The 27,024-nt window shown below is 43.0% G+C and overlaps 17 non-coding genes across 17 annotated transcripts; all 17 read left to right on the plus strand.

The window, feature by feature from the left end:
• Positions 1-183: 183 nt before the first annotated feature.
• Positions 184-265, plus strand: trnas-gcu (transfer RNA serine (anticodon GCU)). The gene has a single exon. It is a non-coding gene; the product is annotated as a tRNA-Ser (tRNA).
• A 2,666-nt stretch (positions 266-2,931) lies between these two features.
• trnar-ucg (transfer RNA arginine (anticodon UCG)) lies at positions 2,932-3,020 on the plus strand. Its single transcript is given in 2 exon segments — positions 2,932-2,968; positions 2,985-3,020. It is a non-coding gene; the product is annotated as a tRNA-Arg (tRNA).
• Positions 3,021-3,265: 245 nt separating this feature from the next.
• On the plus strand, positions 3,266-3,347 carry trnas-gcu (transfer RNA serine (anticodon GCU)). Its single transcript has one exon. It is a non-coding gene; the product is annotated as a tRNA-Ser (tRNA).
• A 2,665-nt stretch (positions 3,348-6,012) lies between these two features.
• trnar-ucg (transfer RNA arginine (anticodon UCG)) lies at positions 6,013-6,101 on the plus strand. Its single transcript is given in 2 exon segments — positions 6,013-6,049; positions 6,066-6,101. It is a non-coding gene; the product is annotated as a tRNA-Arg (tRNA).
• Positions 6,102-6,346: 245 nt separating this feature from the next.
• trnas-gcu (transfer RNA serine (anticodon GCU)) lies at positions 6,347-6,428 on the plus strand. Its single transcript has one exon. It is a non-coding gene; the product is annotated as a tRNA-Ser (tRNA).
• Positions 6,429-9,094: 2,666 nt separating this feature from the next.
• Positions 9,095-9,183, plus strand: trnar-ucg (transfer RNA arginine (anticodon UCG)). Its single transcript is given in 2 exon segments — positions 9,095-9,131; positions 9,148-9,183. It is a non-coding gene; the product is annotated as a tRNA-Arg (tRNA).
• A 245-nt stretch (positions 9,184-9,428) lies between these two features.
• Positions 9,429-9,510, plus strand: trnas-gcu (transfer RNA serine (anticodon GCU)). Its single transcript has one exon. It is a non-coding gene; the product is annotated as a tRNA-Ser (tRNA).
• Positions 9,511-12,176: 2,666 nt separating this feature from the next.
• trnar-ucg (transfer RNA arginine (anticodon UCG)) lies at positions 12,177-12,265 on the plus strand. Its single transcript is given in 2 exon segments — positions 12,177-12,213; positions 12,230-12,265. It is a non-coding gene; the product is annotated as a tRNA-Arg (tRNA).
• A 245-nt stretch (positions 12,266-12,510) lies between these two features.
• Positions 12,511-12,592, plus strand: trnas-gcu (transfer RNA serine (anticodon GCU)). Its single transcript has one exon. It is a non-coding gene; the product is annotated as a tRNA-Ser (tRNA).
• Positions 12,593-15,258: 2,666 nt separating this feature from the next.
• trnar-ucg (transfer RNA arginine (anticodon UCG)) lies at positions 15,259-15,347 on the plus strand. The gene is given in 2 exon segments: positions 15,259-15,295; positions 15,312-15,347. It is a non-coding gene; the product is annotated as a tRNA-Arg (tRNA).
• A 245-nt stretch (positions 15,348-15,592) lies between these two features.
• Positions 15,593-15,674, plus strand: trnas-gcu (transfer RNA serine (anticodon GCU)). The gene has a single exon. It is a non-coding gene; the product is annotated as a tRNA-Ser (tRNA).
• Positions 15,675-18,338: 2,664 nt separating this feature from the next.
• trnar-ucg (transfer RNA arginine (anticodon UCG)) lies at positions 18,339-18,427 on the plus strand. The gene is given in 2 exon segments: positions 18,339-18,375; positions 18,392-18,427. It is a non-coding gene; the product is annotated as a tRNA-Arg (tRNA).
• A 245-nt stretch (positions 18,428-18,672) lies between these two features.
• Positions 18,673-18,754, plus strand: trnas-gcu (transfer RNA serine (anticodon GCU)). The gene has a single exon. It is a non-coding gene; the product is annotated as a tRNA-Ser (tRNA).
• A 2,666-nt stretch (positions 18,755-21,420) lies between these two features.
• Positions 21,421-21,509, plus strand: trnar-ucg (transfer RNA arginine (anticodon UCG)). Its single transcript is given in 2 exon segments — positions 21,421-21,457; positions 21,474-21,509. It is a non-coding gene; the product is annotated as a tRNA-Arg (tRNA).
• Positions 21,510-21,754: 245 nt separating this feature from the next.
• trnas-gcu (transfer RNA serine (anticodon GCU)) lies at positions 21,755-21,836 on the plus strand. The gene has a single exon. It is a non-coding gene; the product is annotated as a tRNA-Ser (tRNA).
• A 2,666-nt stretch (positions 21,837-24,502) lies between these two features.
• On the plus strand, positions 24,503-24,591 carry trnar-ucg (transfer RNA arginine (anticodon UCG)). Its single transcript is given in 2 exon segments — positions 24,503-24,539; positions 24,556-24,591. It is a non-coding gene; the product is annotated as a tRNA-Arg (tRNA).
• A 244-nt stretch (positions 24,592-24,835) lies between these two features.
• trnas-gcu (transfer RNA serine (anticodon GCU)) lies at positions 24,836-24,917 on the plus strand. Its single transcript has one exon. It is a non-coding gene; the product is annotated as a tRNA-Ser (tRNA).
• The last annotated feature ends 2,107 nt before the right edge of the window (positions 24,918-27,024 follow it).

The raw sequence follows: 27,024 nt of genomic DNA on the forward strand, positions 1-27,024 counted from the left end.
TCTTCCAGTCACTCAGCTGAAGTGAAAGAAGGCTGTTTGCTCAAAGAATCTCATGGCAAGTTTTCATCATTGTTGATCTGCATGCACGGGCAGAGCAAGCTGTGAAGTGGACTTTCTTGCACATTATTTCTGTTTGGATACCTAAAGCAGGAGATTGAATGGCTGACGGTGTCTTATAGCAGAGACGAGGTGGCCGAGAGGTTAAGGCGATGGACTGCTAATCCATTGTGCTCTGCACGCATGGGTTCGAATCCCATTCTCGTCGTCGTTGGCTTGCAGCTTAACCATTTTTTGACATTCACATTTCACCTCATCGCCAAATTCCCCTTTTACTTACAGGGATGCTGTTCTTTTCTCATGTCATGTCTCAAATTAATAATATATTCGTCAAAAGGAGAACAGTTGCAGTACAATGGCGAGGGGCACTAATTAGATAGGTATCTGAGAGACAGCACATGCACGATGGGCCATAATATCATTTCTCACCACCGTCAGAATCTGAGAGCTGCGCTTTTCACTGTCGGCGGCTCGTTGTTCCACGGTTATGTTTCGCCCTTCGGAATGATCACATTTGGAATGCGAGAGATCACGGGCCAAATCCCGGACGAGCCCCGCCATGTTTTACTCAAAGTTCCGCTTCTGACAGCCGCTCGACATGTGAGAAAACAGACGTATTTCACGTTAAAACGTGTGATTTTACGCCGATGTTCCCTTAGCATCCAAATCCCAGAGCAAAGTGAAACCCGCCAAACTGAGTAAAGTTAAAATATCTCAGAGGTACTCGGCTCTGTGACTCGTTGGATAACCTAAAGCCTTGTTTGGTTCCGGCCGATACTTGATCAGTATATCTTCCTGTCTGTGCGCATAAGTTCACGTCAATTGGGATAAGCATACATTCAGCGTCAATCTCCACCTCTGCCCTGAATATGAGTGCGTCCTGTTTCTCTAGAGCTGAAAAGCTGAGAGAAGCTGCCTTTTGAATTCGTGCCTTGGCTGCCGAATTCAAAGCGGACAGGAAATCAATCCGGGTTGGCAAAGCTGCCTGGTCTGATTAAAAGGCGGTGATACCCTATATTGTAGGCATGTTCTCGTCTTCTGGCCTCAACATTAGGTTCAACGTATCGGATGATAAGCACCGCTCCCATTGTCTGGTAATGGTTCTGCTATTCCCACTAACACCTCCTCTGGACCATCCTTTGTTACGTTATTGCCCGATTACCACCCACTTTGCCTTTCTCCATTATGCCATGTATTATTTAATCACTCCTGCGTTCCGCTGTATCACAGACGTTCCCATTTGACCTTTCTCGCTGCGTATTTTTTCCAGGCGCTATTTTTGTTGAAAACATCTGAAATCTTTAACTTTTTCCTGAAATATCGGAATGATTATCCGACAGAACGTGAAACCGGATTCTTCTAGCACAAAATCTGCACGATGTGCCGAGTTTTACATATTTATCTGTTTTTATTCATTCTATTTCAGTGTCCCTTTTAAGGGGATTTGCTGTCTGTCCGAGATCATTCTCTGTCTCTTTAAAATGGTGTGCTATCAGACCCTCATCATTCTGTGTCTGTTTAAAAGGGATGTGCTGTCTTTCCCAGATTTCCAATTTCCAATTTCAAAACCTGCCTTTGGAGGTTAACGAATTTTAGTTTGTTTGTGTTTTTGTGTAAGCTAGAGAGTGTGCAAACGTGCTGTGCGATCTTACTGTCATGTGAGAAAAATGCATTACATGCAACTTGAAACCGTACTGATTTGATTGAACACTCCTTCGTGGACTCTCTGACGGTAGAAGAATCTGCTGTGGGATTTTGCTATTCCACATCTGAAAGAAGGGAAATGACACAAGTTAGAAATATAGCGATTTTAGGCAGGGCTTGCGTGTGGGCTGTGTGACATGACGACATCCTCCATCCTTTTTTGCAAATTCAAATCAAATCAAACCAATACAAGACATGACTGACTGACTGACTTTGTTTATACATGTATATATATATGTGTATATTTATATATAATCCCAAATTTTTAACTTCCAAAATAAATATGCTTTTTCTGTTCTGCCTGCGCTGCGCTCTCTTACATTTGACCTCTTTCACAGCACAAGCAGCTGCTGTCAGATCCAGCGGAAAGACACACTCGACTTTAAAAGATCGCCCTTGTAGCCCACGTCTTCCCTCATGGCTTGTCTTCCACCATGGGCTTACTGTGTTTGGGTAGTTATTGACTGCACCTCTCATTTCCCAATGGAATTCTTACAGTTACACAGCCTTCGTTCAATAAAAAAATACATAGATTATGAATCAATTATTTATTTCATTAAAACAACTCAAATTAAATTTTTTTTAAATACAATTTAAATGCATTTATTTTCTTAAAATGTTAAATATTTATATATTTCAGACTGGGCTGGTTTTACGTCCCTCCCTCCCTCCTTCCTGCCTGTCTATCACCTGTGGCTTCAAGAACAGTCTCTGCGCCGCGTGGTCCTGAGCCCCATTGCACAATTGCCTTCAGGGATGAGCGAAATCTCACTTTATTCTTTTAAAAGGGAACTGCTGTCAGTCAAGGGTCATTCTGCATCTGGGTAAAAGGGATGTCCTTGCAATCCCGGATCATTCTGTGTCTGTTTAAATGGGCTGTTTGTCAGGTCCGGTTCATAATCTTTCCCTTTAAAACGGATTTTCTCATAATCCCGCGTCATCCTGTATTGTTTGAGAAGGAGTATGATTTCAGCTGCAATGACCGAATTGTTAAACTATAGTGTTCCAATTTACATTGGGGTTGCCTGCGCCGGTGCGCACACAGATCGCAGTGCATCTGTTCATTCACTCGAAATATGCTCATCTTTTCCTAAATCCACTCCTTGATATTGCAGTTGCCCCGAATTTGCTCGCAATATACACAACAACACAATGATTAGTGCTGGGAGCGGCCGCGTGGCCTAATGGATAAGGCGTCTGACTTCGATTACAACCGCAAAGTTATCAGAAGATTGCAGGTTCGAGTCCTGCCGCGGTCAACTTAGCTCGCTACGTGAAATTTTATATTCTTTGCTGTGATTCTGCGGAGAAACCAACCATCTCTTCCAGTCACTCAGCTGAAGTGAAAGAAGGCTGTTTGCTCAAAGAATCTCATGGCAAGTTTTCATCATTGTTGATCTGCATGCACGGGCAGAGCAAGCTGTGAAGTGGACTTTCTTGCACATTATTTCTGTTTGGATACCTAAAGCAGGAGATTGAATGGCTGACGGTGTCTTATAGCAGAGACGAGGTGGCCGAGAGGTTAAGGCGATGGCCTGCTAATCCATTGTGCTCTGCACGCATGGGTTCGAATCCCATTCTCGTCGTCGTTGGCTTGCAGCTTAACCATTTTTTGACATTCACATTTCACCTCATCGCCAAATTCCCCTTTTACTTACAGGGATGCTGTTCTTTTCTCATGTCATGTCTCAAATTAATAATATATTCGTCAAAAGGAGAACAGTTGCAGTACAATGGCGAGGGGCACTAATTAGATAGGTATCTGAGAGACAGCACATGCACGATGGGCCATAATATCATTTCTCACCACCGTCAGAATCTGAGAGCTGCGCTTTTCACTGTCGGCGGCTCGTTGTTCCACGGTTATGTTTCGCGCTTCGGAATGATCACATTTGAAATGCGAGAGATCACGGGCCAAATCCCGGACGAGCCCCGCCATGTTTTACTCAAAGTTCCGCTTCTGACAGCCGCTCGACATGTGAGAAAACAGACGTATTTCACGTTAAAACGTGTGATTTTACGCCGATGTTCCCTTAGCATCCAAATCCCAGAGCAAAGTGAAACCCGCCAAACTGAGTAAAGTTAAAATATCTCAGAGGTACTCGGCTCTGTGACTCGTTGGATAACCTAAAGCCTTGTTTGGTTCCGGCCGATACTTGATCAGTATATCTTCCTGTCTGTGCGCATAAGTTCACGTCAATTGGGATAAGCATACATTCAGCGTCAATCTCCACCTCTGCCCTGAATATGAGTGCGTCCTGTTTCTCTAGAGCTGAAAAGCTGAGAGAAGCTGCCTTTTGAATTCGTGCCTTGGCTGCCGAATTCAAAGCGGACAGGAAATCAATCCGGGTTGGCAAAGCTGCCTGGTCTGATTAAAAGGCGGTGATACCCTATATTGTAGGCATGTTCTCGTCTTCTGGCCTCAACATTAGTTTCAACGTATCGGATGATAAGCACCGCTCCCATTGTCTGGTAATGGTTCTGCTATTCCCACTAACACCTCCTCTGGACCATCCTTTGTTACGTTATTGCCCGATTACCACCCACTTTGCCTTTCTCCATTATGCCATGTATTATTTAATCACTCCTGCGTTCCGCTGTATCACAGACGTTCCCATTTGACCTTTCTCGCTGCGTATTTTTTCCAGGCGCCATTTTTGTTGAAAACATCTGTAATCTTTAACTTTTTCCTGAAATATCGGAATGATTATCCGACAGAACGTGAAATCGGTTTCTTCTTCCACAAAATCTGCACGATGTGCCGAGTTTTACATATTTATCTGTTTTTATTCATTCTATTTCAGTGTCCCTTTTAAGGGGATTTGCTGTCTGTCCGAGATCATTCTCTGTCTCTTTAAAATGGTGTGCTATCAGACCCTCATCATTCTGTGTCTGTTTAAAAGGGATGTGCTGTCTTTCCCAGATTTCCAATTTCCAATTTCAAAACCTGCCTTTGGAGGTTAACGAATTTTAGTTTGTTTGTGTTTTTGTGTAAGCTAGAGAGTGTGCAAACGTGCTGTGCGATCTTACTGTCATGTGAGAAAAATGCATTACATGCAACTTGAAACCGTACTGATTTGATTGAACACTCCTTCGTGGACTCTCTGACGGTAGAAGAATCTGCTGTGGGATTTTGCTATTCCACATCTGAAAGAAGGGAAATGACACAAGTTAGAAATATAGCGATTTTAGGCAGGGCTTGCGTGTGGGCTGTGTGACATGACGACATCCTCCATCCTTTTTTGCAAATTCAAATCAAATCAAACCAATACAAGACATGACTGACTGACTGACTTTGTTTATACATGTATATATATATGTGTATATTTATATATAATCCCAAATTTTTAACTTCCAAAATAAATATGCTTTTTCTGTTCTGCCTGCGCTGCGCTCTCTTACATTTGACCTCTTTCACAGCACAAGCAGCTGCTGTCAGATCCAGCGGAAAGACACACTCGACTTTAAAAGATCGCCCTTGTAGCCCACGTCTTCCCTCATGGCTTGTCTTCCACCATGGGCTTACTGTGTTTGGGTAGTTATTGACTGCACCTCTCATTTCCCAATGGAATTCTTACAGTTACACAGCCTTCGTTCAATAAAAAAATACATAGATTATGAATCAATTATTTATTTCATTAAAACAACTCAAATTAAATTTTTTTTAAATACAATTTAAATGCATTTATTTTCTTAAAATGTTAAATATTTATATATTTCAGACTGGGTTGGTTTACGTCCCTCCCTCCCTCCTTCCTGCCTGTCTATCACCTGTGGCTTCAAGAACAGTCTCTGCGCCGCGTGGTCCTGAGCCCCATTGCACAATTGCCTTCAGGGATGAGCGAAATCTCACTTTATTCTTTTAAAAGGGAACTGCTGTCAGTCAAGGGTCATTCTGCATCTGGGTAAAAGGGATGTCCTTGCAATCCCGGATCATTCTGTGTCTGTTTAAATGGGCTGTTTGTCAGGTCCGGTTCATAATCTTTCCCTTTAAAACGGATTTTCTCATAAACCCGCGTCATCCTGTATTGTTTGAGAAGGAGTATGATTTCAGCTGCAATGACCGAATTGTTAAACTATAGTGTTCCAATTTACATTGGGGTTGCCTGCGCCGGTGCGCACACAGATCGCAGTGCATCTGTTCATTCACTCGAAATATGCTCATCTTTTCCTAAATCCACTCCTTGATATTGCAGTTGCCCCGAATTTGCTCGCAATATACACAACAACACAATGATTAGTGCTGGGAGCGGCCGCGTGGCCTAATGGATAAAGCGTCTGACTTCGATTACAACCGCAAAGTTATCAGAAGATTGCAGGTTCGAGTCCTGCCGCGGTCAACTTAGCTCGCTACGTGAAATTTTATATTCTTTGCTGTGATTCTGCGGAGAAACCAACCATCTCTTCCAGTCACTCAGCTGAAGTGAAAGAAGGCTGTTTGCTCAAAGAATCTCATGGCAAGTTTTCATCATTGTTGATCTGCATGCACGGGCAGAGCAAGCTCTGAAGTGGACTTTCTTGCACATTATTTCTGTTTGGATACCTAAAGCAGGAGATTGAATGGCTGACGGTGTCTTATAGCAGAGACGAGGTGGCCGAGAGGTTAAGGCGATGAACTGCTAATCCATTGTGCTCTGCACGCATGGGTTCGAAACCCATTCTCGTCGTCGTTGGCTTGCAGCTTAACCATTTTTTGACATTCACATTTCACCTCATCGCCAAATTCCCCTTTTACTCACAGGGATGCTGTTCTTTCCTCATGTCATGTCTCAAATTAATAATATATTCGTCAAAAAGAGAACAGTTGCAGTACAATGGCGAGGGGCAATAATTAGATAGGTATCTGAGAGACAGCACATGCACGATGGGCCATAATATCATTTCTCACCACCGTCAGAATCTGAGAGCTGCGCTTTTCACTGTCGGCGGCTCGTTGGTCCACGGTTATGTTTCTCCCTTCGGAATGATCACATTTGAAATGCGAGAGATCACGGGCCAAATCCCGGACGAGCCCCGCCATGTTTTACTCAAAGTTCCGCTTCTGACAGCCGCTCGACATGTGAGAAAACAGACGTATTTCACGTTAAAACGTGTGATTTTACGCCGATGTTCCCTTAGCATCCAAATCCCAGAGCAAAGTGAAACCCGCCAAACTGAGTAAAGTTAAAATATCTCAGAGGTACTCGGCTCTGTGACTCGTTGGATAACCTAAAGCCTTGTTTGGTTCCGGCCGATACTTGATCAGTATATCTTCCTGTCTGTGCGCACAAGTTCACCTCAATTGGGATAAGCATACATTCAGCGTCAATCTCCACCTCTGCCCTGAATATGAGTGCGTCCTGTTTCTCTAGAGCTGAAAAGCTGAGAGAAGCTACCTTTTGAATTCGTGCCTTGGCTGCCGAATTCAAAGCGGACAGGAAATCAATCCGGGTTGGCAAAGCTGCCTGGTCTGATTAAAAGGCGGTGATACCCTATATTGTAGGCATGTTCTCGTCTTCTGGCCTCAACATTAGGTTCAACGTATCGGATGATAAGCACCGCTCCCATTGTCTCGTAATGGTTCTGCTATTCCCACTAACACCTCCTCTGGACCATCCTTTGTTACGTTATTGCCCGATTACCACCCACTTTGCCTTTCTCCATTATGCCATGTATTATTTAATCACTCCTGCGTTCCGCTGTATCACAGACGTTCCCATTTGACCTTTCTCGCTGCGTATTTTTTCCAGGCGCTATTTTTGTTGAAAACATCTGTAATCTTTAACTTTTTCCTGAAATATCGGAATGATTATCCGACAGAACGTGAAACCGGATTCTTCCTCCACAAAATCTGCACGACGTGCCGAGTTTTACATATTTATCTGTTTTTATTCATTCTATTTCAATGTCCCTTTTAAGGGGATTTGCTGTCTGTCCGAGATCATTCTCTGTCTCTTTAAAATGGTGTGCTATCAGACCCTCATCATTCTGTGTCTGTTTAAAAGGGATGTGCTGTCTTTCCCAGATTTCCAATTTCCAATTTCAAAACCTGCCTTTGGAGGTTAACGAATTTTAGTTTGTTTGTGTTTTTGTGTAAGCTAGAGAGTGTGCAAACGTGCTGTGCGATCTTACTGTCATGTGAGAAAAATGCATTACATGCAACTTGAAACCGTACTGATTTGATTGAACACTCCTTCGTGGACTCTCTGACGGTAGAAGAATCTGCTGTGGGATTTTGCTATTCCACATCTGAAAGAAGGGAAATGACACAAGTTAGAAATATAGCGATTTTAGGCAGGGCTTGCGTGTGGGCTGTGTGACATGACGACATCCTCCATCCTTTTTTGCAAATTCAAATCAAATCAAACCAATACAAGACATGACTGACTGACTGACTTTGTTTATACATGTATATATATATGTGTATATTTATATATAATCCCAAATTTTTAACTTCCAAAATAAATATGCTTTTTCTGTTCTGCCTGCGCTGCGCTCTCTTACATTTGACCTCTTTCACAGCACAAGCAGCTGCTGTCAGATCCAGCGGAAAGACACACTCGACTTTAAAAGATCGCCCTTGTAGCCCACGTCTTCCCTCATGGCTTGTCTTCCACCATGGGCTTACTGTGTTTGGGTAGTTATTGACTGCACCTCTCATTTCCCAATGGAATTCTTACAGTTACACAGCCTTCGTTCAATAAAAAAATACATAGATTATGAATCAATTATTTATTTCATTAAAACAACTCAAATTAAATTTTTTTTAAATACAATTTAAATGCATTTATTTTCTTAAAATGTTAAATATTTATATATTTCAGACTGGGCTGGTTTTACGTCCCTCCCTCCCTCCTTCCTGCCTGTCTATCACCTGTGGCTTCAAGAACAGTCTCTGCGCCGCGTGGTCCTGAGCCCCATTGCACAATTGCCTTCAGGGATGAGCGAAATCTCACTTTATTCTTTTAAAAGGGAACTGCTGTCAGTCAAGGGTCATTCTGCATCTGGGTAAAAGGGATGTCCTTGCAATCCCGGATCATTCTGTGTCTGTTTAAATGGGCTGTTTGTCAGGTCCGGTTCATAATCTTTCCCTTTAAAACGGATTTTCTCATAAAACCGCGTCATCCTGTATTGTTTGAGAAGGAGTATGATTTCAGCGGCAATGACCGAAATGTTAAACTATAGTGTTCCAATTTACATTGGGGTTGCCTGCGCCGGTGCGCACACAGATCGCAGTGCATCTGTTCATTCACTCGAAATATGCTCATCTTTTCCTAAATCCACTCCTTGATATTGCAGTTGCCCCGAATATGCTCGCAATATACACAACAACACAATGATTAGTGCTGGGAGCGGCCGCGTGGCCTAATGGATAAGGCGTCTGACTTCGATTACAACCGCAAAGTTATCAGAAGATTACAGGTTCGAGTCCTGCCGCGGTCAACTTAGCTCGCTACGTGAAATTTTATATTCTTTGCTGTGATTCTGCGGAGAAACCAACCATCTCTTCCAGTCACTCAGCTGAAGTGAAAGAAGGCTGTTTGCTCAAAGAATCTCATGGCAAGTTTTCATCATTGTTGATCTGCATGCACGGGCAGAGCAAGCTGTGAAGTGGACTTTCTTGCACATTATTTCTGTTTGGATACCTAAAGCAGGAGATTGAATGGCTGACGGTGTCTTATAGCAGAGACGAGGTGGCCGAGAGGTTAAGGCGATGGACTGCTAATCCATTGTGCTCTGCACGCATGGGTTCGAATCCCATTTTCGTCGTCGTTGGCTTGCAGCTTAACCATTTTTTGACATTCACATTTCACCTCATCGCCAAATTCCCCTTTTACTCACAGGGATGCTGTTCTTTTCTCATGTCATGTCTCAAATTAATAATATATTCGTCAAAAGGAGAACAGTTGCAGTACAATGGCGAGGGGCAATAATTAGATAGGTATCTGAGAGACAGCACATGCACGATGGGCCATAATATCATTTCTCACCACCGTCAGAATCTGAGAGCTGCGCTTTTCACTGTCGGCGGCTCGTTGGTCCACGGTTATGTTTCTCCCTTCGGAATGATCACATTTGAAATGCGAGAGATCACGGGCCAAATCCCGGACGAGCCCCGCCATGTTTTACTCAAAGTTCCGCTTCTGACAGCCGCTCGACATGTGAGAAAACAGACGTATTTCACGTTAAAACGTGTGATTTTACGCCGATGTTCCCTTAGCATCCAAATCCCAGAGCAAAGTGAAACCCGCCAAACTGAGTAAAGTTAAAATATCTCAGAGGTACTCGGCTCTGTGACTCGTTGGATAACCTAAAGCCTTGTTTGGTTCCGGCCGATACTTGATCAGTATATCTTCCTGTCTGTGCGCACAAGTTCACCTCAATTGGGATAAGCAGACATTCAGCGTCAATCTCCACCTCTGCCCTGAATATGAGTGCGTCCTGTTTCTCTAGAGCTGAAAAGCTGAGAGAAGCTGCCTTTTGAATTCGTGCCTTGGCTGCCGAATTCAAAGCGGACAGGAAATCAATCCGGGTTGGCAAAGCTGCCTGGTCTGATTAAAAGGCGGTGATACCCTACATTGTAGGCATGTTCTCGTCTTCTGGCCTCAACATTAGGTTCAACGTATCGGATCATAAGCACCGCTCCCATTGTCTGGTAATGGTTCTGCTATTCCCACTAACACCTCCTCTGGACCATCCTTTGTTACGTTATTGCCCGATTACCACCCACTTTGCCTTTCTCCATTATGCCATGTATTATTTAATCACTCCTGCGTTCCGCTGTATCACAGACGTTCCCATTTGACCTTTCTCGCTGCGTATTTTTTCCAGGCGCTATTTTTGTTGAAAACATCTGTAATCTTTAACTTTTTCCTGAAATATCGGAATGATTATCCGACAGAACGTGAAACCGGATTCTTCCTCCACAAAATCTGCACGACGTGCCGAGTTTTACATATTTATCTGTTTTTATTCATTCTATTTCAGTGTCCCTTTTAAGGGGATTTGCTGTCTGTCCGAGATCATTCTCTGTCTCTTTAAAATGGTGTGCTATCAGACCCTCATCATTCTGTGTCTGTTTAAAAGGGATGTGCTGTCTCTCCCAGATTTCCAATTTCCAATTTCAAAACCTGCCTTTGGAGGTTAACGAATTTTAGTTTGTTTGTGTTTTTGTGTAAGCTAGAGAGTGTGCAAACGTGCTGTGCGATCTTACTGTCATGTGAGAAAAATGCATTACATGCAACTTGAAACCGTACTGATTTGATTGAACACTCCTTCGTGGACTCTCTGACGGTAGAAGAATCTGCTGTGGGATTTTGCTATTCCACATCTGAAAGAAGGGAAATGACACAAGTTAGAAATATAGCGATTTTAGGCAGGGCTTGCGTGTGGGCTGTGTGACATGACGACATCCTCCATCCTTTTTTGCAAATTCAAATCAAATCAAACCAATACAAGACATGACTGACTGACTGACTTTGTTTATACATGTATATATATATGTGTATATTTATATATAATCCCAAATTTTTAACTTCCAAAATAAATATGCTTTTTCTGTTCTGCCTGCGCTGCGCTCTCTTACATTTGACCTCTTTCACAGCACAAGCAGCTGCTGTCAGATCCAGCGGAAAGACACACTCGACTTTAAAAGATCGCCCTTGTAGCCCACGTTTTCCCTCATGGCTTGTCTTCCACCATGGGCTTACTGTGTTTGGGTAGTTATTGACTGCACCTCTCATTTCCCAATGGAATTCTTATAGTTACACAGCCTTCGTTCAATAAAAAAATACATAGATTATGAATCAATTATTTATTTCATTAAAACAACTCAAATTAAATTTTTTTTAAATACAATTTAAATGCATTTATTTTCTTAAAATGTTAAATATTTATATATTTCAGACTGGGCTGGTTTTACGTCCCTCCCTCCCTCCTTCCTGCCTGTCTATCACCTGTGGCTTCAAGAACAGTCTCTGCGCCGCGTGGTCCTGAGCCCCATTGCACAATTGCCTTCAGGGATGAGCGAAATCTCACTTTATTCTTTTAAAAGGGAACTGCTGTCAGTCAAGGGTCATTCTGCATCTGGGTAAAAGGGATGTCCTTGCAATCCCGGATCATTCTGTGTCTGTTTAAATGGGCTGTTTGTCAGGTCCGGTTCATAATCTTTCCCTTTAAAACGGATTTTCTCATAAACCCGCGTCATCCTGTATTGTTTGAGAAGGAGTATGATTTCAGCTGCAAAGACCGAATTGTTAAACTATAGTGTTCCAATTTACATTGGGGTTGCCTGCGCCGGTGCGCACACAGATCGCAGTGCATCTGTTCATTCACTCGAAATATGCTCATCTTTTCCTAAATCCACTCCTTGATATTGCAGTTGCCCCGAATTTGCTCGCAATATACACAACAACACAATGATTAGTGCTGGGAGCGGCCGCGTGGCCTAATGGATAAGGCGTCTGACTTCGATTACAACCGCAAAGTTATCAGAAGATTGCAGGTTCGAGTCCTGCCGCGGTCAACTTAGCTCGCTACGTGAAATTTTATATTCTTTGCTGTGATTCTGCGGAGAAACCAACCATCTCTTCCAGTCACTCAGCTGAAGTGAAAGAAGGCTGTTTGCTCAAAGAATCTCATGGCAAGTTTTCATCATTGTTGATCTGCATGCACGGGCAGAGCAAGCTGTGAAGTGGACTTTCTTGCACATTATTTCTGTTTGGATACCTAAAGCAGGAGATTGAATGGCTGACGGTGTCTTATAGCAGAGACGAGGTGGCCGAGAGGTTAAGGCGATGAACTGCTAATCCATTGTGCTCTGCACGCATGGGTTCGAAACCCATTCTCGTCGTCGTTGGCTTGCAGCTTAACCATTTTTGGACATTCACATTTCACCTCATCGCCAAATTCCCCTTTTACTCACAGGGATGCTGTTCTTTCCTCATGTCATGTCTCAAATTAATAATAAATTCGTCAAAAGGAGAACAGTTGCAGTACAATGGCGAGGGGCAATAATTAGATAGGTATCTGAGAGACAGCACATGCACGATGGGCCATAATATCATTTCTCACCACCGTCAGAATCTGAGAGCTGCGCTTTTCACTGTCGGCGGCTCGTTGGTCCACGGTTATGTTTCTCCCTTCGGAATGATCACATTTGAAATGCGAGTGATCACGGGCCAAATCCCGGACGAGCCCCGCCATGTTTTACTCAAAGTTCCGCTTCTGACAGCCGCTCGACATGTGACAAAACAGACGTATTTCACGTTAAAACGTGTGATTTTACGCCGATGTTCCCTTAGCATCCAAATCCCAGAGCAAAGTGAAACCCGCCAAACTGAGTAAAGTTAAAATATCTCAGACGTACTCGGCTCTGTGACTCGTTGGATAACCTAAAGCCTTGTTTGGTTCCGGCCGATACTTGATCAGTATATCTTCCTGTCTGTGCGCACAAGTTCACCTCAATTGGGATAAGCATACATTCAGCATCAATCTCCACCTCTGCCCTGAATATGAGTGCGTCCTGTTTCTCTAGAGCTGAAAAGCTGAGAGAAGCTGCCTTTTGAATTCGTGCCTTGGCTGCCGAATTCAAAGCGGACAGGAAATCAATCCGGGTTGGCAAAGCTGCCTGGTCTGATTAAAAGGCGGTGATACCCTATATTGTAGGCATGTTCTCGTCTTCTGGCCTCAACATTAGGTTCAACGTATCGGATGATAAGCACCGCTCCCATTGTCTGGTAATGGTTCTGCTATTCCCACTAACACCTCCTCTGGACCATCCTTTGTTACGTTATTGCCCGATTACCACCCACTTTGCCTTTCTCCATTATGCCATGTATTATTTAATCACTCCTGCGTTCCGCTGTATCACAGACGTTCCCATTTGACCTTTCTCGCTGCGTATTTTTTCCAGGCGCTATTTTTGTTGAAAACATCTGTAATCTTTAACTTTTTCCTGAAATATCGGAATGATTATCCGACAGAACGTGAAACCGGATTCTTCCTCCACAAAATCTGCACGACGTGCCGAGTTTTACATATTTATCTGTTTTTATTCATTCTATTTCAGTGTCCCTTTTAAGGGGATTTGCTGTCTGTCCGAGATCATTCTCTGTCTCTTTAAAATGGTGTGCTATCAGACCCTCATCATTCTGTGTCTGTTTAAAAGGGATGTGCTGTCTCTCCCAGATTTCCAATTTCCAATTTCAAAACCTGCCTTTGGAGGTTAACGAATTTTAGTTTGTTTGTGTTTTTGTGTAAGCTAGAGAGTGTGCAAACGTGCTGTGCGATCTTACTGTAATGTGAGAAAAATGCATTACATGCAACTTGAAACCGTACTGATTTGATTGAACACTCCTTCGTGGACTCTCTGACGGTAGAAGAATCTGCTGTGGGATTTTGCTATTCCACATCTGAAAGAAGGGAAATGACACAAGTTAGAAATATAGCGATTTTAGGCAGGGCTTGCGTGTGGGCTGTGTGACATGACGACATCCTCCATCCTTTTTTGCAAATTCAAATCAAATCAAACGAATACAAGACATGACTGACTGACTGACTTTGTTTATACATGTATATATATATGTGTATATTTATATATAATCCCAAATTTTTAACTTCCAAAATAAATATGCTTTTTCTGTTCTGCCTGCGCTGCGCTCTCTTACATTTGACCTCTTTCACAGCACAAGCAGCTGCTGTCAGATCCAGCGGAAAGACACACTCGACTTTAAAAGATCGCCCTTGTAGCCCACGTCTTCCCTCATGGCTTGTCTTCCACCATGGGCTTACTGTGTTTGGGTAGTTATTGACTGCACCTCTCATTTCCCAATGGAATTCTTACAGTTACAGAGCCTTCGTTCAATAAAAAAATACATAGATTATGAATCAATTATTTATTTCATTAAAACAACTCAAATTAATTTTTTTTTAAATACAATTTAAATGCATTTATTTTCTTAAAATGTTAAATATTTATATATTTCAGACTGGGCTGGTTTTACGTCCCTCCCTCCCTCCTTCCTGCCTGTCTATCACCTGTGGCTTCAAGAACAGTCTCTGCGCCGCGTGGTCCTGAGCCCCATTGCACAATTGCCTTCAGGGATGAGCGAAATCTCACTTTATTCTTTTAAAAGGGAACTGCTGTCAGTCAAGGGTCATTCTGCATCTGGGTAAAAGGGATGTCCTTGCAATCCCGGATCATTCTGTGTCTGTTTAAATGGGCTGTTTGTCAGGTCCGGTTCATAATCTTTCCCTTTAAAACGGATTTTCTCATAAACCCGCGTCATCCTGTATTGTTTGAGAAGGAGTATGATTTCAGCGGCAATGACCGAAATGTTAAACTATAGTGTTCCAATTTACATTGGGGTTGCCTGCGCCGGTGCGCACACAGATCGCAGTGCATCTGTTCATTCACTCGAAATATGCTCATCTTTTCCTAAATCCACTCCTTGGTATTGCAGTTGCCCCGAATTTGCTCGCAATATACACAACAACACAATAATTAGTGCTGGGAGCGGCCGCGTGGCCTAATGGATAAGCCGTCTGACTTCGATTACAACCGCAAAGTTATCAGAAGATTGCAGGTTCGAGTCCTGCCGCGGTTAACTTAGCTCGCTACGTGAAATTTTATATTCTTTGCTGTGATTCTGCGGAGAAACCAACCATCTCTTCCAGTCACTCAGCTGAAGTGAAAGAAGGCTGTTTGCTCAAAGAATCTCATGGCAAGTTTTCATCATTGTTGATCTGCATGCACGGGCAGAGCAAGCTGTGAAGTGGACTTTCTTGCACATTATTTCTGTTTGGATACCTAAAGCAGGAGATTGAATGGCTGACGGTGTCTTATAGCAGAGACGAGGTGGCCGAGAGGTTAAGGCGATGGACTGCTAATCCATTGTGCTCTGCACGCATGGGTTCGAATCCCATTCTCGTCGTCGTTGGCTTGCAGCTTAACCATTTTTTGACATTCACATTTCACCTCATCGCCAAATTCCCCTTTTACTTACAGGGATGCTGTTCTTTTCTCATGTCATGTCTCAAATTAATAATATATTCGTCAAAAGGAGAACAGTTGCAGTACAATGGCGAGGGGCACTAATTAGATAGGTATCTGAGAGACAGCACATGCACGATGGGCCATAATATCATTTCTCACCACCGTCAGAATCTGAGAGCTGCGCTTTTCACTGTCGGCGGCTCGTTGGTCCACGGTTATGTTTCTCCCTTCGGAATGATCACATTTGAAATGCGAGAGATCACGGGCCAAATCCCGGACGAGCCCCGCCATGTTTTACTCAAAGTTCCGCTTCTGACAGCCGCTCGACATGTGAGAAAACAGACGTATTTCACGTTAAAACGTGTGATTTTACGCCGATGTTCCCTTAGCATCCAAATCCCAGAGCAAAGTGAAACCCGCCAAACTGAGTAAAGTTAAAATATCTCAGAGGTACTCGGCTCTGTGACTCGTTGGATAACCTAAAGCCTTGTTTGGTTCCGGACGATACTTGATCAGTATATCTTCCTGTCTGTGCGCATAAGTTCACGTCAATTGGGATAAGCATACATTCAGCGTCAATCTCCACCTCTGCCCTGAATATGAGTGCGTCCTGTTTCTCTAGAGCTGAAAAGCTGAGAGAAGCTGCCTTTTGAATTCGTGCCTTGGCTGCCGAATTCAAAGGGGACAGGAAATCAATCCGGGTTGGCAAAGCTGCCTGGTCTGATTAAAAGGCGGTGATACCCTATATTGTAGGCATGTTCTCGTCTTCTGGCCTCAACATTAGGTTCAACGTATCGGATGATAAGCACCGCTCCCATTGTCTGGTAATGGTTCTGCTATTCCCACTAACACCTCCTCTGGACCATCCTTTGTTACGTTATTGCCCGATTACCACCCACTTTGCCTTTCTCCATTATGCCATGTATTATTTAATCACTCCTGCGTTCCGCTGTATCACAGACGTTCGCATTTGACCTTTCTCGCTGCGTATTTTTTCCAGGCGCTATTTTTGTTGAAAACATCTGTAATCTTTAACTTTTTCCTGAAATATCGGAATGATTATCCGACAGAACGTGAAACCGGATTCTTCCTCCACAAAATGCACGACGTGCCGAGTTTTACATATTTATCTGTTTTTATTCATTCTATTTCAGTGTCCCTTTTAAGGGGATTTGCTGTCAGTCCGAGATCATTCTCTGTCTCTTTAAAATGGTGTGCTATCAGACCCTCATCATTCTGTGTCTGTTTAAAAGGGATGTGCTGTCTCTCCCAGATTTCCAATTTCCAATTTCAAAACCTGCCTTTGGAGGTTAACGAATTTTAGTTTGTTTGTGTTTTTGTGTAAGCTAGAGAGTGTGCAAACGTGCTGTGCGATCTTACTGTCATGTGAGAAAAATGCATTACATGCAACTTGAAACCGTACTGATTTGATTGAACACTCCTTCGTGGACTCTCTGACGGTAGAAGAATCTGCTGTGGGATTTTGCTATTCCACATCTGAAAGAAGGGAAATGACACAAGTTAGAAATATAGCGATTTTAGGCAGGGCTTGCGTGTGGGCTGTGTGACATGACGACATCCTCCATCCTTTTTTGCAAATTCAAATCAAATCAAACCAATACAAGACATGACTGACTGACTGACTTTGTTTATACATGTATATATATATGTGTATATTTATATATAATCCCAAATTTTTAACTTCCAAAATAAATATGCTTTTTCTGTTCTGCCTGCGCTGCTCTCTCTTACATTTGACCTCTTTCACAGCACAAGCAGCTGCTGTCAGATCCAGCGGAAAGACACACTCGACTTTAAAAGATCGCCCTTGTAGCCCACGTCTTCCCTCATGGCTTGTCTTCCACCATGGGCTTACTGTGTTTGGGTAGTTATTGACTGCACCTCTCATTTCCCAATGGAATTCTTATAGTTACACAGCCTTCGTTCAATAAAAAAATACATAGATTATGAATCAATTATTTATTTCATTAAAACAACTCAAATTAAATTTTTTTTAAATACAATTTAAATGCATTTATTTTCTTAAAATGTTAAGTATTTATATATTTCAGACTGGGCTGGTTTTACGTCCCTCCCTCCCTCCTTCCTGCCTGTCTATCACCTGTGGCTTTAAGAACAGTCTCTGCGCCGCGTGGTCCTGAGCCCCATTGCACAATTGCCTTCAGGGATGAGCGAAATCTCACTTTATTCTTTTAAAAGGGAACTGCTGTCAGTCAAGGGTCATTCTGCATCTGGGTAAAAGGGATGTCCTTGCAATCCCGGATCATTCTGTGTCTGTTTAAATGGGCTGTTTGTCAGGTCCGGTTCATAATCTTTCCCTTTAAAACGGATTTTCTCATAAACCCGCGTCATCCTGTATTGTTTGAGAAGGAGTATGATTTCAGCTGCAATGACCGAATTGTTAAACTATAGTGTTCCAATTTACATTGGGGTTGCCTGCGCCGGTGCGCACACAGATCGCAGTGCATCTGTTCATTCACTCGAAATATGCTCATCTTTTCCTAAATCCACTCCTTGATATTGCAGTTGCCCCGAATTTGCTCGCAATATACACAACAACACAATGATTAGTGCAGGGAGCGGCCGCGTAGCCTAATGGATAAGGCGTCTGACTTCGATTACAACCGCAAAGTTATCAGAAGATTGCAGGTTAGAGTCCTGCCGCGGTCAACTTAGCTCGCTACGTGAAATTTTATATTCTTTGCTGTGATTCTGCGGAGAAACCAACCATCTCTTCCAGTCACTCAGCTGAAGTGAAAGAAGGCTGTTTGCTCAAAGAATCTCATGGCAAGTTTTCATCATTGTTGATCTGCATGCACGGGCAGAGCAAGCTGTGAAGTGGACTTTCTTGCACATTATTTCTGTTTGGATACCTAAAGCAGGAGATTGAATGGCTGACGGTGTCTTATAGCAGAGACGAGGTGGCCGAGAGGTTAAGGCGATGAACTGCTAATCCATTGTGCTCTGCACGCATGGGTTCGAAACCCATTCTCGTCGTCGTTGGCTTGCAGCTGAACCATTTTTTGACATTCACATTTCACCTCATCGCCAAATTCCCCTTTTACTTACAGGGATGCTGTTCTTTCCTCATGTCATGTCTCAAATTAATAATATATTCGTCAAAAGGAGAACAGTTGCAGTACAATGGCGAGGGGCACTAATTAGATAGGTATCTGAGAGACAGCACATGCACGATGGGCCATAATATCATTTCTCACCACCGTCAGAATCTGAGAGCTGCGCTTTTCACTGTCGGCGGCTCGTTGGTCCACGGTTATGTTTCTCCCTTCGGAATGATCACATTTGAAATGCGAGAGATCACGGGCCAAATCCCGGACGAGCCCCGCCATGTTTTACTCAAAGTTCCGCTTCTGACAGCCGCTCGACATGTGAGAAAACAGACGTATTTCACGTTAAAACGTGTGATTTTACGCCGATGTTCCCTTAGCATCCAAATCCCAGAGCAAAGTGAAACCCGCCAAACTGAGTAAAGTTAAAATATCTCAGAGGTACTCGGCTCTGTGACTCGTTGGATAACCTAAAGCCTTGTTTGGTTCCGGCCGATACTTGATCAGTATATCTTCCTGTCTGTGCGCACAAGTTCACCTCAATTGGGATAAGCATACATTCAGCGTCAATCTCCACCTCTGCCCTGAATATGAGTGCGTCCTGTTTCTCTAGAGCTGAAAAGCTGAGAGAAGCTGCCTTTTGAATTCGTGCCTTGGCTGCCGAATTCAAAGCGGACAGGAAATCAATCCGGGTTGGCAAAGCTGCCTGGTCTGATTAAAAGGCGGTGATACCCTATATTGTAGGCATGTTCTCGTCTTCTGGCCTCAACATTAGGTTCAACGTATCGGATGATAAGCACCGCTCCCATTGTCTCGTAATGGTTCTGCTATTCCCACTAACACCTCCTCTGGACCATCCTTTGTTACGTTATTGCCCGATTACCACCCACTTTGCCTTTCTCCATTATGCCATGTATTATTTAATCACTCCTGCGTTCCGCTGTATCACAGACGTTCCCATTTGACCTTTCTCGCTGCGTATTTTTTCCAGGCGCTATTTTTGTTGAAAACATCTGTAATCTTTAACTTTTTCCTGAAATATCGGAATGATTATCCGACAGAACGTGAAACCGGATTCTTCCTCCACAAAATCTGCACGACGTGCCGAGTTTTACATATTTATCTGTTTTTATTCATTCTATTTCAGTGTCCCTTTTAAGGGGATTTGCTGTCTGTCCGAGATCATTCTCTGTCTCTTTAAAATGGTGTGCTATCAGACCCTCATCATTCTGTGTCTGTTTAAAAGGGATGTGCTGTCTCTCCCAGATTTCCAATTTCCAATTTCAAAACCTGCCTTTGGAGGTTAACGAATTTTAGTTTGTTTGTGTTTTTGTGTAAGCTAGAGAGTGTGCAAACGTGCTGTGCGATCTTACTGTCATGTGAGAAAAATGCATTACATGCAACTTGAAACCGTACTGATTTGATTGAACACTCCTTCCTGGACTCTCTGACGGTAGAAGAATCTGCTGTGGGATTTTGCTATTCCACATCTGAAAGAAGGGAAATGACACAAGTTAGAAATATAGCGATTTTAGGCAGGGCTTGCGTGTGGGCTGTGTGACATGACGACATCCTACATCCTTTTTTGCAAATTCAAATCAAATCAAACCAATACAAGACATGACTGACTGACTGACTTTGTTTATACATGTATATATATATGTGTATATTTATATATAATCCCAAATTTTTAACTTCCAAAATAAATATGCTTTTTCTGTTCTGCCTGCGCTGCGCTCTCTTACATTTGACCTCTTTCACAGCACAAGCAGCTGCTGTCAGATCCAGCGGAAAGACACACTCGACTTTAAAAGATCGCCCTTGTAGCCCACGTCTTCCCTCATGGCTTGTCTGCCACCATGGGCTTACTGTGTTTGGGTAGTTATTGACTGCACCTCTCATTTCCCAATGGAATTCTTACAGTTACACAGCCTTCGTTCAATAAAAAAATACATAGATTATGAATCAATTATTTATTTCATTAAAACAACTCAAATTAAATTTTTTTTAAATACAATTTAAATGCATTTATTTTCTTAAAATGTTAAATATTTATATATTTCAGACTGGGCTGGTTTTACGTCCCTTCCTCCCTCCTTCCTGCCTGTCTATCACCTGTGGCTTCAAGAACAGTCTCTGCGCCGCGTGGTCCTGAGCCCCATTGCACAATTGCCTTCAGGGATGAGCGAAATCTCACTTTATTCTTTTAAAAGGGAACTGCTGTCAGTCAAGGGTCATTCTGCATCTGGGTAAAAGGGATGTCCTTGCAATCCCGGATCATTCTGTGTCTGTTTAAATGGGCTGTTTGTCAGGTCCGGTTCATAATCTTTCCCTTTAAAACGGATTTTCTCATAAACCCGCGTCATCCTGTATTGTTTGAGAAGGAGTATGATTTCAGCTGCAATGACCGAATTGTTAAACTATAGTGTTCCAATTTACATTGGGGTTGCCTGCGCCGGTGCGCACACAGATCGCAGTGCATCTGTTCATTCACTCGAAATATGCTCATCTTTTCCTAAATCCACTCCTTGATATTGCAGTTGCCCCGAATTTGCTCGCAATATACACAACAACACAATGATTAGTGCAGGGAGCGGCCGCGTAGCCTAATGGATAAGGCGTCTGACTTCGATTACAACCGCAAAGTTATCAGAAGATTGCAGGTTAGAGTCCTGCCGCGGTCAACTTAGCTCGCTACGTGAAATTTTATATTCTTTGCTGTGATTCTGCGGAGAAACCAACCATCTCTTCCAGTCACTCAGCTGAAGTGAAAGAAGGCTGTTTGCTCAAAGAATCTCATGGCAAGTTTTCATCATTGTTGATCTGCATGCACGGGCAGAGCAAGCTGTGAAGTGGACTTTCTTGCACATTATTTCTGTTTGGATACCTAAAGCAGGAGATTGAATGGCTGACGGTGTCTTATAGCAGAGACGAGGTGGCCGAGAGGTTAAGGCGATGGACTGCTAATCCATTGTGCTCTGCACGCATGGGTTCGAATCCCATTCTCGTCGTCGTTGGCTTGCAGCTTAACCATTTTTTGACATTCACATTTCACCTCATCGCCAAATTCCCCTTTTACTTACAGGGATGCTGTTCTTTCCTCATGTCATGTCTCAAATTAATAATATATTCGTCAAAAGGAGAACAGTTGCAGTACAATGGCGAGGGGCACTAATTAGATAGGTATCTGAGAGACAGCACATGCACGATGGGCCATAATATCATTTCTCACCACCGTCAGAATCTGAGAGCTGCGCTTTTCACTGTCGGCGGCTCGTTGGTCCACGGTTATGTTTCTCCCTTCGGAATGATCACATTTGAAATGCGAGAGATCACGGGCCAAATCCCGGACGAGCCCCGCCATGTTTTACTCAAAGTTCCGCTTCTGACAGCCGCTCGACATGTGAGAAAACAGACGTATTTCACGTTAAAACGTGTGATTTTACGCCGATGTTCCCTTAGCATCCAAATCCCAGAGCAAAGTGAAACCCGCCAAACTGAGTAAAGTTAAAATATCTCAGAGGTACTCGGCTCTGTGACTCGTTGGATAACCTAAAGCCTTGTTTGGTTCCGGCCGATACTTGATCAGTATATCTTCCTGTCTGTGCGCACAAGTTCACCTCAATTGGGATAAGCATACATTCAGCGTCAATCTCCACCTCTGCCCTGAATATGAGTGCGTCCTGTTTCTCTAGAGCTGAAAAGCTGAGAGAAGCTGCCTTTTGAATTCGTGCCTTGGCTGCCGAATTCAAAGCGGACAGGAAATCAATCCGGGTTGGCAAAGCTGCCTGGTCTGATTAAAAGGCGGTGATACCCTATATTGTAGGCATGTTCTCGTCTTCTGGCCTCAACATTAGGTTCAACGTATCGGATGATAAGCACCGCTCCCATTGTCTCGTAATGGTTCTGCTATTCCCACTAACACCTCCTCTGGACCATCCTTTGTTACGTTATTGCCCGATTACCACCCACTTTGCCTTTCTCCATTATGCCATGTATTATTTAATCACTCCTGCGTTCCGCTGTATCACAGACGTTCCCATTTGACCTTTCTCGCTGCGTATTTTTTCCAGGCGCTATTTTTGTTGAAAACATCTGTAATCTTTAACTTTTTCCTGAAATATCGGAATGATTATCCGACAGAACGTGAAACCGGATTCTTCCTCCACAAAATCTGCACGACGTGCCGAGTTTTACATATTTATCTGTTTTTATTCATTCTATTTCAGTGTCCCTTTTAAGGGGATTTGCTGTCTGTCCGAGATCATTCTCTGTCTCTTTAAAATGGTGTGCTATCAGACCCTCATCATTCTGTGTCTGTTTAAAAGGGATGTGCTGTCTCTCCCAGATTTCCAATTTCCAATTTCAAAACCTGCCTTTGGAGGTTAACGAATTTTAGTTTGTTTGTGTTTTTGTGTAAGCTAGAGAGTGTGCAAACGTGCTGTGCGATCTTACTGTCATGTGAGAAAAATGCATTACATGCAACTTGAAACCGTACTGATTTGATTGAACACTCCTTCCTGGACTCTCTGACGGTAGAAGAATCTGCTGTGGGATTTTGCTATTCCACATCTGAAAGAAGGGAAATGACACAAGTTAGAAATATAGCGATTTTAGGCAGGGCTTGCGTGTGGGCTGTGTGACATGACGACATCCTACATCCTTTTTTGCAAATTCAAATCAAATCAAACCAATACAAGACATGACTGACTGACTGACTTTGTTTATACATGTATATATATATGTGTATATTTATATATAATCCCAAATTTTTAACTTCCAAAATAAATATGCTTTTTCTGTTCTGCCTGCGCTGCGCTCTCTTACATTTGACCTCTTTCACAGCACAAGCAGCTGCTGTCAGATCCAGCGGAAAGACACACTCGACTTTAAAAGATCGCCCTTGTAGCCCACGTCTTCCCTCATGGCTTGTCTTCCACCATGGGCTTACTGTGTTTGGGTAGTTATTGACTGCACCTCTCATTTCCCAATGGAATTCTTACAGTTACACAGCCTTCGTTCAATAAAAAAATACATAGATTATGAATCAATTATTTATTTCATTAAAACAACTCAAATTAAATTTTTTTTAAATACAATTTAAATGCATTTATTTTCTTAAAATGTTAAATATTTATATATTTCAGACTGGGCTGGTTTTACGTCCCTCCCTCCCTCCTTCCTGCCTGTCTATCACCTGTGGCTTCAAGAACAGTCTCTGCGCCGCGTGGTCCTGAGCCCCATTGCACAATTGCCTTCAGGGATGAGCGAAATCTCACTTTATTCTTTTAAAAGGGAACTGCTGTCAGTCAAGGGTCATTCTGCATCTGGGTAAAAGGGATGTCCTTGCAATCCCGGATCATTCTGTGTCTGTTTAAATGGGCTGTTTGTCAGGTCCGGTTCATAATCTTTCCCTTTAAAACGGATTTTCTCATAAACCCGCGTCATCCTGTATTGTTTGAGAAGGAGTATGATTTCAGCTGCAATGACCGAATTGTTAAACTATAGTGTTCCAATTTACATTGGGGTTGCCTGCGCCGGTGCGCACACAGATCGCAGTGCATCTGTTCATTCACTCGAAATATGCTCATCTTTTCCTAAATCCACTCCTTGATATTGCAGTTGCCCCGAATTTGCTCGCAATATACACAACAACACAATGATTAGTGCAGGGAGCGGCCGCGTAGCCTAATGGATAAGGCGTCTGACTTCGATTACAACCGCAAAGTTATCAGAAGATTGCAGGTTAGAGTCCTGCCGCGGTCAACTTAGCTCGCTACGTGAAATTTTATATTCTTTGCTGTGATTCTGCGGAGAAACCAACCATCTCTTCCAGTCACTCAGCTGAAGTGAAAGAAGGCTGTTTGCTCAAAGAATCTCATGGCAAGTTTTCATCATTGTTGATCTCATGCACGGGCAGAGCAAGCTGTGAAGTGGACTTTCTTGCACATTATTTCTGTTTGGATACCTAAAGCAGGAGATTGAATGGCTGACGGTGTCTTATAGCAGAGACGAGGTGGCCGAGAGGTTAAGGCGATGGACTGCTAATCCATTGTGCTCTGCACGCATGGGTTCGAATCCCATTCTCGTCGTCGTTGGCTTGCAGCTTAACCATTTTTTGACATTCACATTTCACCTCATCGCCAAATTCCCCTTTTACTTACAGGGATGCTGTTCTTTCCTCATGTCATGTCTCAAATTAATAATATATTCGTCAAAAGGAGAACAGTTGCAGTACAATGGCGAGGGGCACTAATTAGATAGGTATCTGAGAGACAGCACATGCACGATGGGCCATAATATCATTTCTCACCACCGTCAGAATCTGAGAGCTGCGCTTTTCACTGTCGGCGGCTCGTTGGTCCACGGTTATGTTTCTCCCTTCGGAATGATCACATTTGAAATGCGAGAGATCACGGGCCAAATCCCGGACGAGCCCCGCCATGTTTTACTCAAAGTTCCGCTTCTGACAGCCGCTCGACATGTGAGAAAACAGACGTATTTCACGTTAAAACGTGTGATTTTACGCCGATGTTCCCTTAGCATCCAAATCCCAGAGCAAAGTGAAACCCGCCAAACTGAGTAAAGTTAAAATATCTCAGAGGTACTCGGCTCTGTGACTCGTTGGATAACCTAAAGCCTTGTTTGGTTCCGGCCGATACTTGATCAGTATATCTTCCTGTCTGTGCGCACAAGTTCACCTCAATTGGGATAAGCATACATTCAGCGTCAATCTCCACCTCTGCCCTGAATATGAGTGCGTCCTGTTTCTCTAGAGCTGAAAAGCTGAGAGAAGCTGCCTTTTGAATTCGTGCCTTGGCTGCCGAATTCAAAGCGGACAGGAAATCAATCCGGGTTGGCAAAGCTGCCTGGTCTGATTAAAAGGCGGTGATACCCTATATTGTAGGCATGTTCTCGTCTTCTGGCCTCAACATTGGGTTCAACGTATCGGATGATAAGCACCGCTCCCATTGTCTCGTAATGGTTCTGCTATTCCCACTAACACCTCCTCTGGACCATCCTTTGTTACGTTATTGCCCGATTACCACCCACTTTGCCTTTCTCCATTATGCCATGTATTATTTAATCACTCCTGCGTTCCGCTGTATCACAGACGTTCCCATTTGACCTTTCTCGCTGCGTATTTTTTCCAGGCGCTATTTTTGTTGAAAACATCTGTAATCTTTAACTTTTTCCTGAAATATCGGAATGATTATCCGACAGAACGTGAAACCGGATTCTTCCTCCACAAAATCTGCACGACGTGCCGAGTTTTACATATTTATCTGTTTTTATTCATTCTATTTCAGTGTCCCTTTTAAGGGGATTTGCTGTCTGTCCGAGATCATTCTCTGTCTCTTTAAAATGGTGTGCTATCAGACCCTCATCATTCTGTGTCTGTTTAAAAGGGATGTGCTGTCTCTCCCAGATTTCCAATTTCCAATTTCAAAACCTGCCTTTGGAGGTTAACGAATTTTAGTTTGTTTGTGTTTTTGTGTAAGCTAGAGAGTGTGCAAACGTGCTGTGCGATCTTACTGTCATGTGAGAAAAATGCATTACATGCAACTTGAAACCGTACTGATTTGATTGAACACTCCTTCCTGGACTCTCTGACGGTAGAAGAATCTGCTGTGGGATTTTGCTATTCCACATCTGAAAGAAGGGAAATGACACAAGTTAGAAATATAGCGATTTTAGGCAGGGCTTGCGTGTGGGCTGTGTGACATGACGACATCCTACATCCTTTTTTGCAAATTCAAATCAAATCAAACCAATACAAGACATGACTGACTGACTGACTTTGTTTATACATGTATATATATATGTGTATATTTATATATAATCCCAAATTTTTAACTTCCAAAATAAATATGCTTTTTCTGTTCTGCCTGCGCTGCGCTCTCTTACATTTGACCTCTTTCACAGCACAAGCAGCTGCTGTCAGATCCAGCGGAAAGACACACTCGACTTTAAAAGATCGCCCTTGTAGCCCACGTCTTCCCTCATGGCTTGTCTTCCACCATGGGCTTACTGTGTTTGGGTAGTTATTGACTGCACCTCTCATTTCCCAATGGAATTCTTACAGTTACACAGCCTTCGTTCAATAAAAAAATACATAGATTATGAATCAATTATTTATTTCATTAAAACAACTCAAATTAAATTTTTTTTAAATACAATTTAAATGCATTTATTTTC

This window comes from Pristiophorus japonicus, unplaced genomic scaffold (assembly GCF_044704955.1).
Source record: "Pristiophorus japonicus isolate sPriJap1 unplaced genomic scaffold, sPriJap1.hap1 HAP1_SCAFFOLD_56, whole genome shotgun sequence".
NCBI classification, from domain to species: domain Eukaryota; kingdom Metazoa; phylum Chordata; class Chondrichthyes; family Pristiophoridae; genus Pristiophorus; species Pristiophorus japonicus.